This window comes from Drosophila novamexicana, unplaced genomic scaffold (assembly GCF_003285875.2).
Source record: "Drosophila novamexicana strain 15010-1031.04,08,12 unplaced genomic scaffold, DnovRS2.1 tig00000387-arrow-pilon, whole genome shotgun sequence".
NCBI lineage: Eukaryota > Metazoa > Arthropoda > Insecta > Diptera > Drosophilidae > Drosophila > Drosophila novamexicana.
The window spans coordinates 4611726-4630923 of NW_020824800.1; the positions used below are offsets into that span (position 1 = coordinate 4611726).

The 19198-nt window shown below is 37.8% G+C and overlaps 1 long non-coding RNA gene across 1 annotated transcript in view; it reads left to right on the forward strand.

The window, feature by feature from the left end:
• The first annotated feature begins 797 nt into the window (after positions 1 to 797).
• Positions 798 to 19198, forward strand: part of LOC115760240 — a 66908-nt gene continuing 48507 nt past the window's right edge. Inside the window, exon 1 of the long non-coding RNA XR_004017584.1 lies at positions 798 to 835. This is a non-coding gene — a long non-coding RNA (uncharacterized LOC115760240). The remainder of the gene's footprint in view (positions 836 to 19198) is intronic.

Consider the following 19198-nt stretch of genomic DNA (forward strand, 5'->3'; position numbering starts at 1 on the left):
TCTGTCTGTCTGTCTGCCTGTCTGTGGCGCCCTTTCACATTGCCCCCGTTGCACGTTGCCACCTTCCGCCGCTGGCAGGCCGCACTTCCGGCGTGGCAACCGTCGTTGACGTCGCGTCGCGTCTCGTCGCATCGCAAAAAGTGCAATGCACTAAAATTGAATTTAAACAAAAAGAAAATGCACAAAGCAAGCAAAAGTAGAACGTTCTATCGATGCGGCAGGGGTGAGAGATGGGAGGCGTTTGCGAATTGAAAAAGAGACTTGCCTCGCCTCGAATCAATACGAATGCGAATGCATTTGCCACGCAACGAAGGGGCGACTGTTTCCATGCACAAGTTAAAAAGGCCATTCAACTTGTGCAACAGCACATTCACGTGTGTGTGTGTGTGTATATGGCTGCGGCATGCGGCATGCGGCATGCGGGGGTTGCATTCGATTCGGGTCGCATTGTAACTAGCATCAAGGTTAAATATTTGCATTTTTATAGAGCATTTTGTTTGCATTCCATTTAGCAGGGTGTTTTTATTTATTTTTTTTCCTGCTGCACTGCTGCTGCACTCTCAACATGCCGCACTCTTAATGCCCCCAAAAGCCCCGAACACTAATTTAATTGAAAATCGAATCCTGTGGCAATACGGCAACAATTAATTGGCTGGCATTGCAGCAACATATAAAAATAAACGATGTCACATCAAGCAAAATGCACCAATGGGAATTAATATGTTACCTAAATAAATATATAAATGTTTTACAGCTGTTGGAAAATGTTAAATAAAGCTGCATTTATTTAATTCCAGGAAATTGCTGAGCTGTCATCAATTCGGATTGTTTTCGGGTAAGCCGCTTAATATATGGCTAATATTTATATGGTTAATATTTAAGAATTTTAATTATTTTTATGGGCATCGTGTAAATTATTTATTACAAGTGGTTTGGTGCACAAAAATACTTTAAGAACTGCAGCAGAGTCCAAACTATATTGGCAAGGAAATACTTATTATAATATATCTCATATTGACACATTTCTGGCTTGTTGTCCCCGTTACAAATGGGTAAAAAGAATAGAAGGGTATTGTGCAAGGGTATGTATGATACAGAAGAAAGCATCTTTGAGCCCGTAAGATATATACATATATTCTTGATCAGCATCAACAGCCGAGTCGAATTAGCCATGCCTATCTGTCTGTCTATCTGTCCGCATGAGCACTTCGATATCAGAACCTATAAGGCTTGAGATCGTATGTAGGTCCTTCATGTACTCGCGCAGTACTAGCTTGTTTCCGATAATCCATGACTTACCCGTTTCCAAGCAGTCGATAAAAATGAATATCGATATTCTGTTTTTTGATCGAATCTCTCAGTTAGTATTGGTATAAAAAGGTTCAGGGTAACCCCTTGTCGGGAACCCCCAACTGGCGCACTCCCACTTTTTGTTTAGGTCCCAAGCTTGTGTTAGCTGCATTTCTAGTAAAAGTTCTTATTCTTTCTAATGCTTCTTTCTCTTGTAAATCACAACTTGTTTTATGTAGTACATTTATCTCAGGCTTATCACACGCTAAGAACTAACATTTTTCCGCTGTCCTCTCTGGCAATTCCAATGATTATCTGCAGTGCTGCTGCTCTTCGGCAGCTTCTTCCGCACTCCTCTAGCTTTTTTTTCACTCTCTCTCCTTTTGGCTTTCTCTCGCTGGCTCCCTTTCTCTCACAGCTTTGTTATTTGGCCACGTATTTATGCGCAGTCACGCTGTTGCTGTCATTTCTTCTTTATTCTTCTCCCTTTGTTGTTGTTGCGGCTGTTCTGAATGAATTTTACATTTTTATAGCACCCGAGTTCAGTTTATTTTTTGCATTGTTTCATCTGAGGGGTGCCTGAGGGGGCGGGCACCTGAGTGGTGCCTGAATTTGAGTGTATGTGTCGCAACCACTCATATATATATTTTTTTAATTTCTTTGTACAGATTTATCACAAGTATTGTCGCACTCAGGTTGCCATTTGTCGTCACCAGCCGTACACCCCAGCCCCCTCTTTCTCTCTTCCTCTCTCGTACTCTACGTTATTGCCACCCTGCTGTAGAGTACAATAAAAAGGATGCGACGCGCGAGCGCACATAAATATCACATGTGAATTGTGCCTGCCTGGCAAAAGGATGCTGGGCTAGACGCACACACACACACACACACATACTAATATATGTATTTGTATGTGTATTTCTATATAGGCAGCATATCCTCTAATACAACCGCAGAGCCGGCAAAGAGGGCAATCACCCGGCACAGAGACTTTGCCTTTGCCTTTGCCTTTGGCTCTGGTCACACTATGATTTTTGCTTGGGGTTGCGATTTCTATTGATTTTCATTTGTTTGCTATGATTTTTGCAGTTTCTTTCGTTCATGTAGCGCAGTGTTAATTTTGTGCCCATCCACGCTCTTGTCTTTGCCTTTGTCTTTGGGGCAAAACTTTAGCGACCCGCAGCTTTCATTTGCCTCAGCTGCAACTGCAGCTGCTGGCAATTTGTTGCAAGTGCCACTTGGCGAATAAATAAACTCTGAGTCGGACTGCGGCTGCTGCTGCATATTTTCCATTTGACACAATATGCAGATTAGCTGCTAATGCCGGCTGCCATCTCAAGCTGCCGCTGCTGCAGCCACTTAAGTGTGATTGATTGTCGAGTGGATGCGCCCTGGCCAGCCCGGGCTCCACACTCCACACTCCCCACTGCGTACTCCTCCACTCGCCATTCGGGGCAAACAAAGAGCCGCAGAGAAATGCTACCAAAAATGTGCGAACTGAGCGTAGTTTGAAATGCACAAAGGAAACAATAATTAATTACAATATGAGTTTTAAGAGCAAAGCTTAAATATTTGCTAAGCCTAAGCTCTGAAGCATTGTTGAGCTCGTTCGGTGAACCAATTCTAAGCTTGTTCATTGAATAACAAATCAAGAGATTGTTTAGTATGAAGCTTGAGATACCTAACAAAGCACTTCGCTTAGTTCTAGTTAATAAACCTAATCCATCTATTTGCATGGCTTATATTTTTGCTTAAAGATTTGTAGCTATATTTCATGTAAATGCACACTAAGGAATAGTGTTTAGATAGTTTATCTAATTATATATTATTTATTTTCACTCCATTTTGAGGAAGTTCTTGAACTGGAGCCGTAGCCTTGTTTAGCTAAACAAAAACTATATCCATTCAATTTTAAGCGTGTTTGTAAACCTTCAAGCTAAGCTTTATAATGGTTTATTTTATAAATAAATTAATTTATTAAACATTTAACAAGGAACCGGTTAAAGAACTTGCTAACGAGCCATTTTTAAGTCGTTCTCAAAATGATAATTTCAGATTGGGTGCAATTCTTCACTATTTATAAATGTTTAAAGTATTTCAGTATTTCATATAAATAATTCTCAGGCATTTGGAGAGAGTGTTTTGTTCGGGAACCAGTTAAAGAATGTTACGATCCACTTTGAAATATTAAAAGTATTTCACATCTCAATTAATAAAGTTATAGTTAAATGCTTTAAACTCCGATTCTCTTCCAATCGAATTATGATCTGGTTGCCTGCTTTGGAAACTAACAATAATTTACCAAACTTTTTTTTTATCAATTTCCATTGGAGAGTATAAAAAGTTAGTCAATTTACAAACTTCAAGTTTTTTATGCATTTTTGTTTGGAAATTATAAAATCTTCTTTTGCTCGGAGCGTTGCAAATTGCGTGCGGGTCTTGCGTTTAATTGCTGTTGCCAGCTAATAAATTTTAATTGTCGTCAATTAGCAGCGGAATGCAGCGGAAAATGTATTTACAAAAAAAAAAAATAAAAGAATGGAAGGCAATGCGAATTGGGGGTGTTCGTCTCTGTGTGAGGCCTTCGTTAGCATTTAAAGCGCTTCCAGAGCGGAAGTTGCCAATGCAAATATTATGAAATTCCATTAGAAAACCAAACAAAACTCAATCAAAATAAATATATTGCATGCTTCAAACTGAGACACATTTTTTAAATGCCGATCTTAAGAGTAACCCAGTCAAAGTGAGAAATGGGAATCGAGAACCGGGCATTGAGAACATGCGGCTCACATGTGTGGACAACGCAGCGGCCGAGACGAATGCATTAAGCGGAATTTTCATTCATAAAGATTCAATTTTATTTCGCCAGCCTCAAAGGCGACCACAAGGCTCACAGAAGGCGTGCAGGCCAAAAAAAAAAAATAAGAAAACAGCAAGACCAAAAGACAGGCAAACAAAGATTTATTGGCATTAAATATGGCCAGCCCTTGGAATATCCAAGCGAAATACCGAAACGGCCGTCTGTCAAACAGCACATAAAATTGAAACTTCAGACAAATAAATAAATGAATATGTATGCATCTGGCATCATGGGCATGTAATGAATGCAAACTATGCTAAAGAAAATCTTACGATATGCAATTTTTAATTCTAATATATCATATATCACATTATATTGCCACGCCTTTGAACACGACGTAAAAAGGGGGCAATGAGAGTTGATTTTTACTGTATATATAATAAAATAGTTTATTCTTATTATAATGAACTTTAGTTTTTTACAGTATTATTCTTATTTATTTATAGATTTGTCAGTATTATTATATAATTATAATTATACACTTCCTATATATCCTTGTGCAAAATTGATCAGAGGTTGTCTTTATTTTAAACATGAATACATTTAAACGATTAAAAAATTGACGAAAAAGTCACACTTTTATTTAAAAAAATAAACAAGGCAATAAACTTATTCAACGTTTGTAATAAACTTGAAAATTTCATCAATTTTCCCATCAATTATGCCGCGCCAGATTTTATAACTTCTTAAAAAGTCTAGTAATAAAAATTGTTTAAATATTTTGCACACACGAACTCGTCGCATGCAAATTTTTAACGTGCATCTCGAAATTCGCTTGGCGGTCACACAAATAAATTATATATTTTGCAAAATGTAAACAATAATAAAAAGAAAATTGCATTTTCTATATAAAATTTCCAGCAGAACGAATGCCTGAGACGTGCGTAGAGCGAAGCAGAAGAAGAAGCAGCACCGCAGAGCTTAACTTTGGGTTAGGGTTCAAACAAATTGCATTTGCGGCTTGACTTGTCGCTGTGAGTGGAAAATTGCGTATCATATAACTGAATTTGGTATAGACAATTAGAGGCAGACTGAGGCGGACTGAAGAGCAGCAAAAAAAATGAAAGAATTAACTGCGGCATGAATGATAATTATTTTATGGCGGAGGCTGCGGCACCCAGAAGGAAGTCGGCAATCTATGCAGATGGGCGTATTTTGCATAAACATAATTTTTTATTTGCCGTTTTTTTTTTTTGCTTCTCTATATTTTGCTTTCAATTTGACCGCAAAGGCGCAGACAAACCCAATCAATAGTTATGACCCAATATTTCACGTGTTTCTCTTCTTTCTTCTCTTTTTTTTTCGACCCGATCAATGAAATTCTTTTTGTGTAACGTCCAGTTCCGACCGCAATAAGTCAAATACACGAGGCCAGCGAGCTTTATTATGCTAGGTTGCCAACCGCAGCGAAAAGACCTCTTCACGAAGAGCCCTCTTCAAAAGAGCAGCAACAACAACTGCGATCGGCGACGGCGACGGCAACTTGGCGTCTTTGGCTCAGACCGTAGCAATGCAGCAGATAAGTCAATTATATTGACTTGGCCGAGAACTACAGCAGCGAGAGGAAATATCAAAGCTCTGAGGTGGCAAGAAGTTTTAGGCTTGTTTTTGTTGCTCTTGTTGTTGCTTTTGCTGTCTGAAATATTCCCACACCGTTGAGAGCCCTCAGCGCATTGGCAGTTGGTTGGTGGATGTGGACCAAGGCGATAACATCTACACAACTGCCAATGGCTGTCAATGGTCCAAAGCGGTGCACAGTGGCGCAAGCATGGATGAAAAGGGTTGATAGAAATGTGTGGCCATAAGCTCTTAATGTTTTTTAAATTATTTAAAGCATAAACCTAAAAATTGTCCCATTACTTAAGTTATTATTAATGCCAAACGTTGCCTAAAATCGAAGACACCTTTCTTCTAGCTGGAAACCTAATTCGCATAAAATATACAAATGCCTAAAACTCTTCTATTTTATTATGTTTATTTCATTTACATTTTTTTAATTTATCAGAAAAATTCCCAATTCTTTTAAAATTTACTTTAGTATTAAAATTTTAATGAAAAAAAAAATAATATCCACCTATCAAACTTTTCCCAAGGCTAAAAATAGAAAATTTTATTAAAACAAATACAATTTCCTTTTATAACCAATTTTCTTTAAATTAAAAATCGAAGTTTTTGCTTAAAATAAGTATCATCACCTCTTCTAACTAGTTTCCCTAACAATAACTGCTCTTAAAATAAAAGCGTTTGAATTTGCAAATTCTTTAAAACTTGATAATATATAAATAAATAAATAAATATGCGTATATTTATATATTTCTTATCGATGTCAGTTGAAAATAACAACTAATAGCAAAAATATTACAAAAATATTGCAAAAGGCTCCGCCTGGTACTCGAGCCTGCGACCCACGAGTTGCTTGTCTGCAAAGATTTAGACACTCGTCTGGCACTTTATTCATTAATTTTTAAGTGAACAATATTTCCTTAGGCTTTACAACCAATCTCGCACCACTGTGCACCAGAGTCTTGTGCCACACTTTGCCCGTGCTCCACTGTCTGTTGCTCAGACGCGGCTTTATTATTTTCTGACTGGCACGTAGATTTATGTATATATTATTTTCGTGTTTTTTATTTTTTCGTAAAGCATCTTCGTAACGCTTTGAGGCTTTGTCTTTTCTTTTTTATGGTTTATTTATTTTCTTATTTTCGCCCCAAAGTGTAGACGCAATTTACTGATTACATTATTGCTGGCAAATTGCTAGATTAAAGTTGTTGTTGTTGCTGTTATTATTGACTCTTGAATTATAGTTATTAGTTTCTCTTTTCTTTTTTTTTTATAAGTTTTTCAATCAAACGAAATTTTTGACAAACAATTTGCGCAGCGATTTATGGGCTTTATTTAAGTTCAAGCAGTTTATAAAATAAAACGAGTTATAGGATTTTTAGCAAGGTTCGAAAATTCGAAAATTCGAAATTTCCAAAACATTCCAGACACAAAAATTCGTTTGATTTCAATAATTTCGCCATTTGTTCTGACAGTTGAGGAGCGCTTGCTCTCTTGCTCTCTCTCCCTCTCCCTCTCTCTCTCCCTCTCCCTCTCTTTCAAGCCACTTATAAAGACAGCGACAAAAGCAAACAAGAAAGCAAATAACAAAAAACCGGCAAGAAAAGCTAAGCAAAAGCAAAATGCCAAGAACAAGTGCAGAGCACATGGCAGCAGCCGAGGCAGCACGAGGAAGCAGCAGCAGGGGCAGCAGCAGAAGCAGGGCGAAAGCGCCAGAGAGTGAAGGTAGAGAGCGCAGGACGTCAACTCTGCAAAGCATTCGCAACTCTCTGGAATGAGAAATGCGCAAAAAGCACCCCAACAAAAAAAGTACACACTCACACACACAAACACAAATGTGCATGTGCGTAGTACTCGTAAAAATTTTGCAGACAGTGCTGCCAATTCCTTTGCATAGTACGAATACTACAAATGGAGTATTCCGACTTGCTGATAAGCGCCGCAGCCGGGTCGTGGGGAGGGTCCTGGCTGGTTGGGGAGGTTGCCCCCGCGGCCATCCGGCCGCACATAATTGTAGCGTCAGACGCGGTGGCACATTTGGGTGGCGCAGGAGAGCAGAATCGATCGATTTTTCATGCCTGCCGCCAAGGGGGGAGGCACACAAAAAACTGCTGCATACGCACAGGAGCAGAGCCCAGAGCTGTGTGGGGCTGCCAAATAGAGAGAGAGAGAGTGAGAAAGCGAGAAAGAGAAAAGCGAGTCGAGAGCCCCAACGCGCGCTCTCTGTCTGTGTGTGTGTGTGTGTGTGTGCGACGTGTGTGTATATGTCTAAGGTGTGTTAACCTCAACTACGCGCACACACACACACACACACACAAACAAACACACACGCACTACATAAAACAGAGCATTAACAAATTTGATATCATTTTTTGGCACGCTTGCTACAGGTAATAAAAATATTTAAAATTTGAATAAATAAATTTATTTTAAGCGCCAACTAAAAAAAGGCTTGTACTCTAAATTTAAGCTGCTGCTGAATAATTTTATATTATTTAAACAAATTATTGCATTTTGCAGCATTGCTTTGCAGTTGGAGATTTTTGTACTTCACTTTCACTATGTGGCACTATTGAACAAAAGAAAAAAAAAAACATATTTGTACTTTGTTTTTATTGCTTACTTTGTTTTGAATCCTTTTTGCCGAAATGCCAACAACAGCTACTAATCCAAAAATTATTGATTTTCATGTGGTGCTTGGGATTTCTTACTTTTTTTTTGTTTGCTGCCTTGCCTCTTCTCAACTCTGTGCAGCTTTCTACGCGGCGAGTTTTTCTGTCGCTTTTCCGATTGCTTTGTTTAGTTTGCAATCACTGGAAATCGCACTGGCTGGCACATTTTTTCACAATAAACGACACTTGCTACATATACAAATACAAACACACACACATGTATATATATATGAATATAATTATTTATAATTGGGATTTGATTTTGCATTTGCAGTTAAAATATTGAATTTGTATTATATTTGCGGCACATGCAGAAACATGAATTATTTTTGCATTTTGTTTAACAATTTTTCACTGTGCCCATTTGCTGGCACACACAAGCACACGCACACACAGGCACACACACTCGCGCACACGCGACGCGACATACGCACACACACACAGGCACACACATAAGTTTCGCTTTGCGCCTATGTACTATGCATGTGGGGCGACGGGGCGGGCAGAGAGCAGCGGAACGGCGTGTGTCTGTATATCCTTTGCATTCAGTCGGTGCGCGCTAATGCTGAGCTCTAGAAGCCAAACTTTTGACTATCCGACACCGTTGTCCTGTCACGAGCAACTCAATCGACACAATAAGCGGCCAGCAGTCTGGAAAAGTCCTCAGAGCCGATGAAAATTGTGAAAATCTTCAACTGCCTAGGCCAAACTGAAAATTTCCCACCACCAAAATGTGCAGCGAGAGCGTATTGGAATATATTCGAAATGAGTGAGCTAAGCAAAGAGCGAGAGACCGGGTTAGCTAGACGACGAGAGAGAGAGAGATAGAAAGGGAGCGAGAGAGAGAGAGAGAGTGGGAGAGAGAGCGCGCACAGCCCATCATCTGTTTGCTGGTCTTTGGACAGCCTTAGAGGCGCACATCCTGCTGTTATTCACAGTTGGGTCTCATGCCAACCGCAGATGAAACTTCCTGACTTCCTACATTTCGTTTATACCACTTAGACTTAGACTCAGCTCAGCTTTAGTGTTGTTGTCGTTTATCTGTATTTGTGTAATATCCTGCATTTTCATGAGTTTCCGCTAGAACGTGAGGTTCCAGATTTTATTTATTTTTTTAGTTACTTTTATTTAAATTTGTTGGCCAGCTGCATTTGATAACTTTGAAGGGTTGCCAGTTAAATGCTTTGGTGTGAAAATTCTCCAACTTCGCCAATTAGTAAGTGTTGCTTAGGTAGGGCAGTTCGAAAAGTAAACAAACTTGATAAAGTAAATTGAATGGTGTTAAAATATCAAAACTTTTCGACTTTCCTAACGAGTTGTGAGTTCAAAGTTATGACAAATAAAACGAATTGCTACTGAGCACATGTTTTGTTTAATAACAAGAATAACAAATTCTTTGATTACTTTTTCTGTACAAATAATCAGCTCAGAAAACTGGCAAGATTTTTTATGAAAATTATGTAAAATAGGCATAAAAATAAATGAGAAACTAATTGCATTATATATATATATATATATAAGCTTAAAAAAATAGCTCAAAATAAAATGAAAATAATAAAAACAATATGCAATACATTATTGTTAAAATTATTTTTTAAAATTTATTTTATTTATTGTTATAAAAATTAAACACAATTTTATTTAATCTATAAATATAATTACAAAAATAAAATTACAAGAATTAAATTACTTAACTTTTTTTATTTAATTATTTTTATGAACCATTTATATTAATTTTTTATATTTTTTATCACTAAAATTTATTTATATAGGTTCATATTAATTATGTTTTAATTTATATAATTATTTTTATTAAGTATTGTTATTTTTTATCCTTTTTGGATTTTTTAAATCATTAATAATTTAAAACATATCCTCATAATACCCCAATATATGAAATTCTAAAATTGTTGTTGAATATGAAGAAGCATATCTTCATAAAAAATATATCAAATTTAATATCAATTTTCGTCAGCTAACTTGAATATACGTAATTCTTATACGATTATCCTGTGCGTATCCTTTACTAACTAGAATTGCTAACTGCTTTGACAAGGCACACACACACACGCACACACACACACAGACAGGCGCACGCACACACATTAAACCACACCCTGTTTGGTGTTAGACAGCATCAGGCAAAAGCGCAGTCCAAGTAATGCTCGTAAATACTGATTTGCATGAATGCAAAAACATAAAATGAAATTTGCATTTGACTGCACACCGAGTCGCCTGGCGGTTGGAGACGTGTAGGTGCAGCGAGGCGCAGCGCAGCGCAGCTAAAAATTATAATTCGCCACAATATGATATCAAGCATATAGAAAGTTGCATGTGCAGCTGTTTAAAGGAGCGCCCAGAAGCGACAGTTATGCACACAATAAACGCTCGCATAAAGTTGCTAAATTTAGCATGAAATCAACGTGTTGGCAAGAAGAAAGAAAAAAAAAAAAAACAAATAAAAAATGAAAATAAATAAAATAATAAAAAGGACGCGTCAGGAAGTTGGCCCTGCTACAAGGCAATGGCAGAGGCAAAGAGAAAGGGAAGCGAAGCACGCAAAATGCGCGCCATATGATGAAGTAAACACACACAGACACACACACGCACGCACGCACTCACACACTCACACACTTGCAGCGCGGCTCAAAGTTAGCCAAAGAAACGACAAAAAAAGGGCGAAAAAAGTGCAGGCAGCGAAATGGGAACACGCCAAGTGGGAAATGCACACAAACACAAGCAAACACACTCTCACACACACACACACACGTAGGCAGAGTTGTGCACAGATGTCCCGGAGTCTGCAGCCGCTACACACACACACACGCACACACATAGGCACAGCCGAAGTACCGTTACCGTCAAAGAAAACCGTCGCCCGGTTTCCAATCAGAAAAAAACACGCAACGCACCGCACGCGACGCCAGCAAACGGAATTCTGAGTGGAACTTGGCGTTTGCGGATGGCAAGGAGCGCAAGCGGAACGTTTTGGCAAATGGAACACACACATTCAAGAGAGACACGCTCTGCAAACAGGCAGGCCGCAATAGCACAGGGTGTCTGTGCATGTGTGTGCGTGTGTGTGTGTGTGTGTGTGAGTGTGAGTACCCCACGAATGCCTGTAATTAAGCGCCAGCAATGCGTAAGTTTTTGGCAATACTTGTAGGCCCAGGGCAAGGGAAAGGCAAGTGCCAAAAAATTGGATGGGGTTTGGGCTTACGGGTTAGGGTTTTGGTGTTGGTTTAGACTACGAGTCTCGGGTTAAGGTTGTTTTAATTTCAAATTTAAAAGGAACGCAATTAATTAACCCAAAGCTGTGGAATTAAAATGTGCAGCTAAAGAGCCAAATGTGAAGAAGAGTGGAAATGGGGAATGTGTGTTGCTTGAGGGGGCAGAAGCAATAATTGTTGACAGTTCAGCTTGCAAAAGTTTTGTAGCAAACGGACAGGTACACGAAATGTGAGTTAAATTTAGCGAGCTTCACAGAATTGCAATTAGCTTAAATGCAAATAAGTGTTGCACGAAGCGACACTGGAAAAGGTCATTTTAATCAAATATTTAGCAATAAATTTGGCCAAAAGATTTTCTGTCAAGCATTTAGTAGAAGAGTTAAAGTTAAACTTGAGAACAGCCTCTTAAAAGCCTATAAGAGAAAGAATTTTTTATATATTAACAGAAAATTTAAGAATAACGTAGCTCTTTCAAATCTGAACACATATTTTTTAGTCGAAATTCATGTCCAAATCTTACCCCAAGATTCGTATATAGACATAGGTCGAAATTTCCCATCCCCATAATTCGGTCAAAACTCAACCGATTTTTATTATGTTTTGATTTTTATCCATGGTTTTCCCTCTAGATTAATCTGGCATTCAAATCTGAACACATATTTTTTAGTCGAAATTCATGTCCAAATCTTACCTCAAGATTCGTATATAGACATAGGTCGAAATTTCCCATCCCCATAACTCGGTCAAAACTCAACCGATTTCTATGAGGTTTTGATTTTTATCCATAGTTTTCCCTCTAGATTAATCTGGCATTCAAATCTGAACACATATTTTTTAGTCGAAATTCATGTCCAAATCTTACCTCAAGATTCGTATACAGACATAGGTCGAAATTTCCCATCCCCATAACTCGATCAAAACTCAACCGATTTTTACGAGGTTTGGATATTTATCCAGGGTTTTCCCTCTAGATTAATCTGGCATTCAAATCTGAGCATATTTTTTTAAGTCGAAATTCATGTCCAAATCTTACCTCAAGATTCGTATATAGACATAGGTCGAAATTTCCCATCCCCATAACTCGGTCAAAACTCAACCGATTTTTATGAGGTTTGGATTTTTATCCATGGTTTTCCCTCTAAATTAATCTGGCATTCAAATCTGAACACATATTTTTTAGTCGAAATTCATGTCCAAATCTTACCTCAAGATTCGTATATAGACATAGGTCGAAATTTCCCATCCCCATAACTCGGTCAAAACTCAACCGATTTCTATGAGGTTTTGATTTTTATCCATAGTTTTCCCTCTAGATTAATCTGGCATTCAAATCTGAACACATATTTTTTAGTCGAAATTCATGTCCAAATCTTACCTCAAGATTCGTATACAGACATAGGTCGAAATTTCCCATCCCCATAACTCGATCAAAACTCAACCGATTTTTATGAGGTTTGGATATTTATCCAGGGTTTTCCCTCTAGATTAATCTGGCATTCAAATCTGAGCATATTTTTTTAAGTCGAAATTCATGTCCAAATCTTACCTCAAGATTCGTATATAGACATAGGTCGAAATTTCCCATCCCCATAACTCGGTCAAAACTCAACCGATTTTTATGAGGTTTGGATTTTTATCCATGGTTTTCCCTCTAAATTAATCTGGCATTCAAATCTGAACACATATTTTTTAGTCGAAATTCATGTCCAAATCTTACCTCAAGATTCGTATATAGACATAGGTCGAAATTTCCCATCCCCATAACTCAGTCAAAACTCAGCCGATTTGTAAGAGGTTTGGATTTTTATTCATGGTTTTCCCTCTAAATTAATCTGGCATTCAAATCTGAACACATATTTTTTAGTCGAAATTCATGTCCAAATCTTACCTCAAGATTCGTATATAGACAAAGGTCAAAATTTCCCATCCCCATAACTCGGTCAAAACTCAACCGATTTTTATGAGGTTTAGATTTTTATCCATAGTTTTCCCTCTAGATTAATCTGGCATTCAAATCTGAACACATATTTTTTAGTCGAAATTCATGTCCAAATCTTACCTCAAGATTCGTATATAGACATAGGTCGAAATTTCCCATCCCCATAACTCGGTCAAAACTCAACCGATTTCTATGAGGTTTGGATTTTTATCCATGGTTTTCCCTCTAGATTAATCTGGCATTTAAATCTGAACACCTATTTTTTAGTCGAAATTCATGTCCAAATCTTACCTCAAGATTCGTATATAGACATAGGCCGACATTTCCCATCCCCATAACTCGGTCAAAACTCAACCGATTTCTATGAGGTTTGGATTTTGATCCATGGTTTTCCCTCTAGATTAATCTGGCATTCAAATCTGAACACATATTTTTTAGTCGAAATTCATGTCCAAATCTTACCTCAAGATTCGTGTATAGACATAGGTCGAAATTTCCCATCCCCATAACTCAGTCAAAAATCAGCCGATTTGTAAGAGGTCTGGATTGTTATTCATGGTTTTCCCTCTAAATTAATCTGGCATTCAAATCTGAACACATATTTTTTAGTCGAAATTCATGTCCAAATCTTACCTCAAGATTCGTATATAGACATAGGTCGAAATTTCCCATCCCCATAACTCGGTCAAAACTCAACCGATTTTTATGAGGTTTTGATTTTTATCCATAGTTTTCCCTCTATATTAATCTGGCATTCAAATCTGAACACATATTTTTTAGTCGAAATTCATGTCCAAATCTTACCTCAAGATTCGTATATAGATATAGGTCGAAATTTCCCATCCCCACAACTCGGTCAAAACTCAACCGATTTCTATGAGGTTTGGATTTTTATCCATGGTTTTCCCTCTAGATTAATCTGGCATTCAAATCTGAACACATATTTTTTAGTCGAAATTCATGTCCAAATCTTACCCCAAGATTCGTATATAGACATAGGTCGAAATTTCCCATCCCCATAACTCGGTCAAAACTCAACCGATTTCTATGAGGTTTGGATTTTTATCCATGGTTTTCCCTCTAGATTAATCTGGCATTTAAATCTGAACACCTATTTTTTAGTCGAAATTCATGTCCAAATCTTACCTCAATATTCGTATATAGACATAGGTCGAAATGTCCCATCCCCATAACTCGGTCAAAACTCAACCGATTTTTATGAAGTTTGGATTTTTATTCATGGTTTTCCCTCTAGATTAATCTGGCATTCAAATCTGAACACATATTTTTTAGTCGAAATTCATGTCCAAATCTTACCTCAAGATTCGTATATAGATATAGGTCGAAATTTCCCATCCCCACAACTCGGTCAAAACTCAACCGATTTCTATGAGGTTTGGATTTTTATCCATGGTTTTCCCTCTAGATTAATCTGGCATTCAAATCTGAACACATATATTTTAGTCGAAATTCATGTCCAAATCTTACCTCAAGATTCGTATATAGACATAGGTCGAAATTTCCCATCCCCATAACTCGGTCAAAACTCAACCGATTTTTATGAGGTTTTGATTTTTATCCATAGTTTTCCCTCTATATTAATCTGGCATTCAAATCTGAACACATATTTTTTAGTCGAAATTCATGTCCAAATCTTACCTCAGGATTCGTGTATAGATATAGGTCGAAATTTCCCATCCCCACAACTCGGTCAAAACTCAACCGATTTCTATGAGGTTTGGATTTTTATCCATGGTTTTCCCTCTAGATTAATCTAGCATTCAAATCTGAACACATATTTTTTAGTCGAAATTCATGTCCAAATCTTACCCCAAGATTCGTATATAGACATAGGTCGAAATTTCCCATCCCCATAACTCGGTCAAAACTCAACCGATTTCTATGAGGTTTGGATTTTTATCCATGGTTTTCCCTCTAGATTAATCTGGCATTTAAATCTGAACACCTATTTTTTAGTCGAAATTCATGTCCAAATCTTACCTCAATATTCGTATATAGACATAGGTCGAAATTTCCCATCCCCATAACTCGGTCAAAACTCAACCGATTTTTATGAGGTTTGGATTTTTATTCATGGTTTTCCCTCTAGATTAATCTGGCATTCAAATCTGAACACATATTTTTTAGTCGAAATTCATGTCCAAATCTTACCTCAAGATTCGTATATAGATATAGGTCGACATTTCCCATCCCCACAACTCGGTCAAAACTCAACCGATTTCTATGAGGTTTGGATTTTTATCCATGGTTTTCCCTCTAGATTAATCTGGCATTCAAATCTGAACACATATTTTTTAGTCGAAATTCATGTCCAAATCTTACCCCAAGATTCGTATATAGACATAGGTCGAAATTTCCCATCCCCATAACTCGGTTAAAACTCAACCGATTTCTATGAGGTTTGGATTTTTATCCATGGTTTTCCCTCTAGATTAATCTGGCATTTAAATCTGAACACCTATTTTTTAGTCGAAATTCATGTCCAAATCTTACCTCAAGATTCGTATATAGACATAGGCCGACATTTCCCATCCCCATAACTCGGTCAAAACTCAACCGATTTCTATGAGGTTTGGATTTTGATCCATGGTTTTCCCTCTAGATTAATCTGGCATTCAAATCTGAACACATAGTTTTTAGTCGAAATTCATGTCCAAATCTTACCCCAAGATTCGTATATAGACATAGGTCGAAATTTCCCATCCCCATAACTCGGTCAAAACTCAACCGATTTCTATGAGGTTTGGATTTTTATCCATGGTTTTCCCTCTAGATTAATCTGGCATTCAAATCTGAACACATAGTTTTTAGTCGAAATTCATGTCCAAATCTTACCCCAAGATTCGTATATAGACATAGGTCGAAATTTCCCATCCCCATAACTCGGTCAAAACTCAACCGATTTTTATGAGGTTTGGATTTTTATTCATGGTTTTCCCTCTAGATTAATCTGGCATTCAAATCTGAACACATATTTTTTAGTCGAAATTCATGTCCAAATCTTACCTCAAGATTCGTATATAGATATAGGTCGAAATTTCCCATCCCCACAACTCGGTCAAAACTCAACCGATTTCTATGAGGTTTGGATTTTTATCCATGGTTTTCCCTCTAGATTAATCTGGCATTCAAATCTGAACACATATTTTTTAGTCGAAATTCATGTCCAAATCTTACCTCAAGATTCGTATATAGACATAGGTCGAAATTTCCCATCCCCACAACTCGGTCAAAACTCAACCGATTTCTATGAGGTTTGGATTTTTATCCATGGTTTTCCCTCTAGATTAATCTGGCATTCAAATCTGAACACCTATTTTTTAGTCGAAATTCATGTCCAAATCTTACCTCAAGATTCGTATATAGACATAGGTCGAAATTTCCCATCCCCATAACTCGGTCAAAACTCAACCGATTTTTATGAGGTTTGGATTTTTATCCATGGTTTTCCCTCTAGATTAATCTGGCATTCAAATCTGAACACATATTTTTTAGTCGAAATTCATGTCCAAATCTTACCTCCAGATTCGTATATAGACATAGGTCGAAATTTCTCATCCCCATAACTCGGTCAAAACTCAACCTATTTTTACGAGATTTGGATTTTTAACCATGATGATGCTAACAACTTGTTAAGTCGCATAAATTAAATCATATTGAATCTAGTTGGGATAAAATGCAACCCAAAGCCCGCTCAAAAAATTAGATGCCTAATCCAACTAATAGACACTTTAATACCCTACAAACAATAGTCGTTTGTAGTAGAATATTCTACTTTTTTTAGGAAGTGCCTGGTATTATTTTTTTCTCTTAAGCACAAACCCACCCTCAAGCACTGCTCATATTTAGAAAACTTCTCAACATTTCGGCACTTTGAAGTGCCGATCCCACGCTTGGCACAATAATTTCCCATAGGTGACATAAGGTGTCAATATGTGCACATAAATTAATGTCAATTCACATGCCTTAGCTATCACATATCATCGGCTATAGAAGTATCGCGCACAGCTCGCAAGTCCTGTGACAAATTGAAGCGCATGCGTTGACTAATGAACTGCTGACAAATGAAAATGTCACAACAGAGCGACAAATGAAGCGTATTAAATGGAAATGTTGCGCTCAAATTATTGTGACATCGAAATGCACTAAAAAATCAAGCACTTAGACACAAGCAACAACTAACTTATGTGGGGACTAACAAATACCCTGTAACTACTACACTATATAATATTTAAAATTAGGTAGAATGCTCTTATTGAGCATGTTTCACTGGGTAATACCCTGTATTTAAGTGTGAAATACTTAACATTGTTAATATTCAGAAAATATTTTACCATACTTACAATACATAAAAAACATATTTGATGGAAGGATAATTTTTCAAAAGATATTTGTGTATTTCCTTCGTGTCAAATATATATAATATATACTATACCCATTGTTGTTGTACAATAAGTGCAGGGTATTATAAAATTAAAAAGACAAAGAAGCGACAAGAACAACAAAATGTGGCAGACAGCACGCCACCGGAGCAGCTACTTGCAGCAGATGTTGCACGAAGGCGAAAGTCGTGGCAGAGAGCTGGACAGAGAAAAAGAGGGAGGCAGAGTGAGAGGTACAACAGTTGAAATGAGGAAGCGTATGGCAAATACGGATACCTACTCATCGAAAACCGTTGAAGCCCCTCTATAATTATGCGATCAAGGGCGCAGTCCGCAGTCAGCAGCAGATCACACGCCAAAGGCAAAGGCAAAGCCAAAGGCAAAGTCAGAGGCAAAGCCGCAACCCACAACCGCAAATGATGCTGGTGCGAGGCGCTCGGCTCATCCAATAATGTCATCATAATCAGACGAATGACCGACCCAGGCATGTTCCCACATTGTGGACGCAGCCGAAGATCATTGTGACAGCAGCAAGGGGCATGCGTCAGTTGCAAGGGGGAGTCGCATTAAGTGAGGGATAAGCATTTCAGATAAAGTCAAAATAATAAAAAATAATGTGAGTGTGTGCGCGTGCATGAATGTCGACATAGAGAAAGAGACAGAGTCAACGCGAGAGAAAGAGAGAGTCATAAAGATCCAGTGAGGGGCAGACTTAGAATAGAGTGAGATAGAGTTAGCGAAAAGGTCAACTATTTAATAAATCCAACGAATTTGAACCTTTCATGAGGGCAGACGCCCATATGCCATGTGCATTGTTTTAAAATATTTTCAGGGTATAAACAAAACATGTGCGTGCAATGTGTGCACAAATGCTGAAGCGAGAGAAGCAGAACTTTCAAGAGAGATGCGTAAAGAAGCAACTGCCCAGCATCAGTCCGATAGGGGATCAGCAGGATGTCCCATAAACAGACAGGGCCTGACACAATTTGTAAACCCTTGTAGAGGGCATTGTAATTTTATCATTAAATGTGTAACGCATAAAAGGCAACATTTTCGAAACCATAAAGTATATATATTCTAGATCAGCATTAAAAGTCGAGTAGATATAGCCATATCCATGTCTGTCCATCCATCCGTTCGTCTGTTTCTATGCGAACTAATCCCTCAGTTATCTCTCAGCTATCATCTGGAAACTTCGCATAGTTCTGTCTCTCTGTTGCAGACAGTATATATTTCGGAAC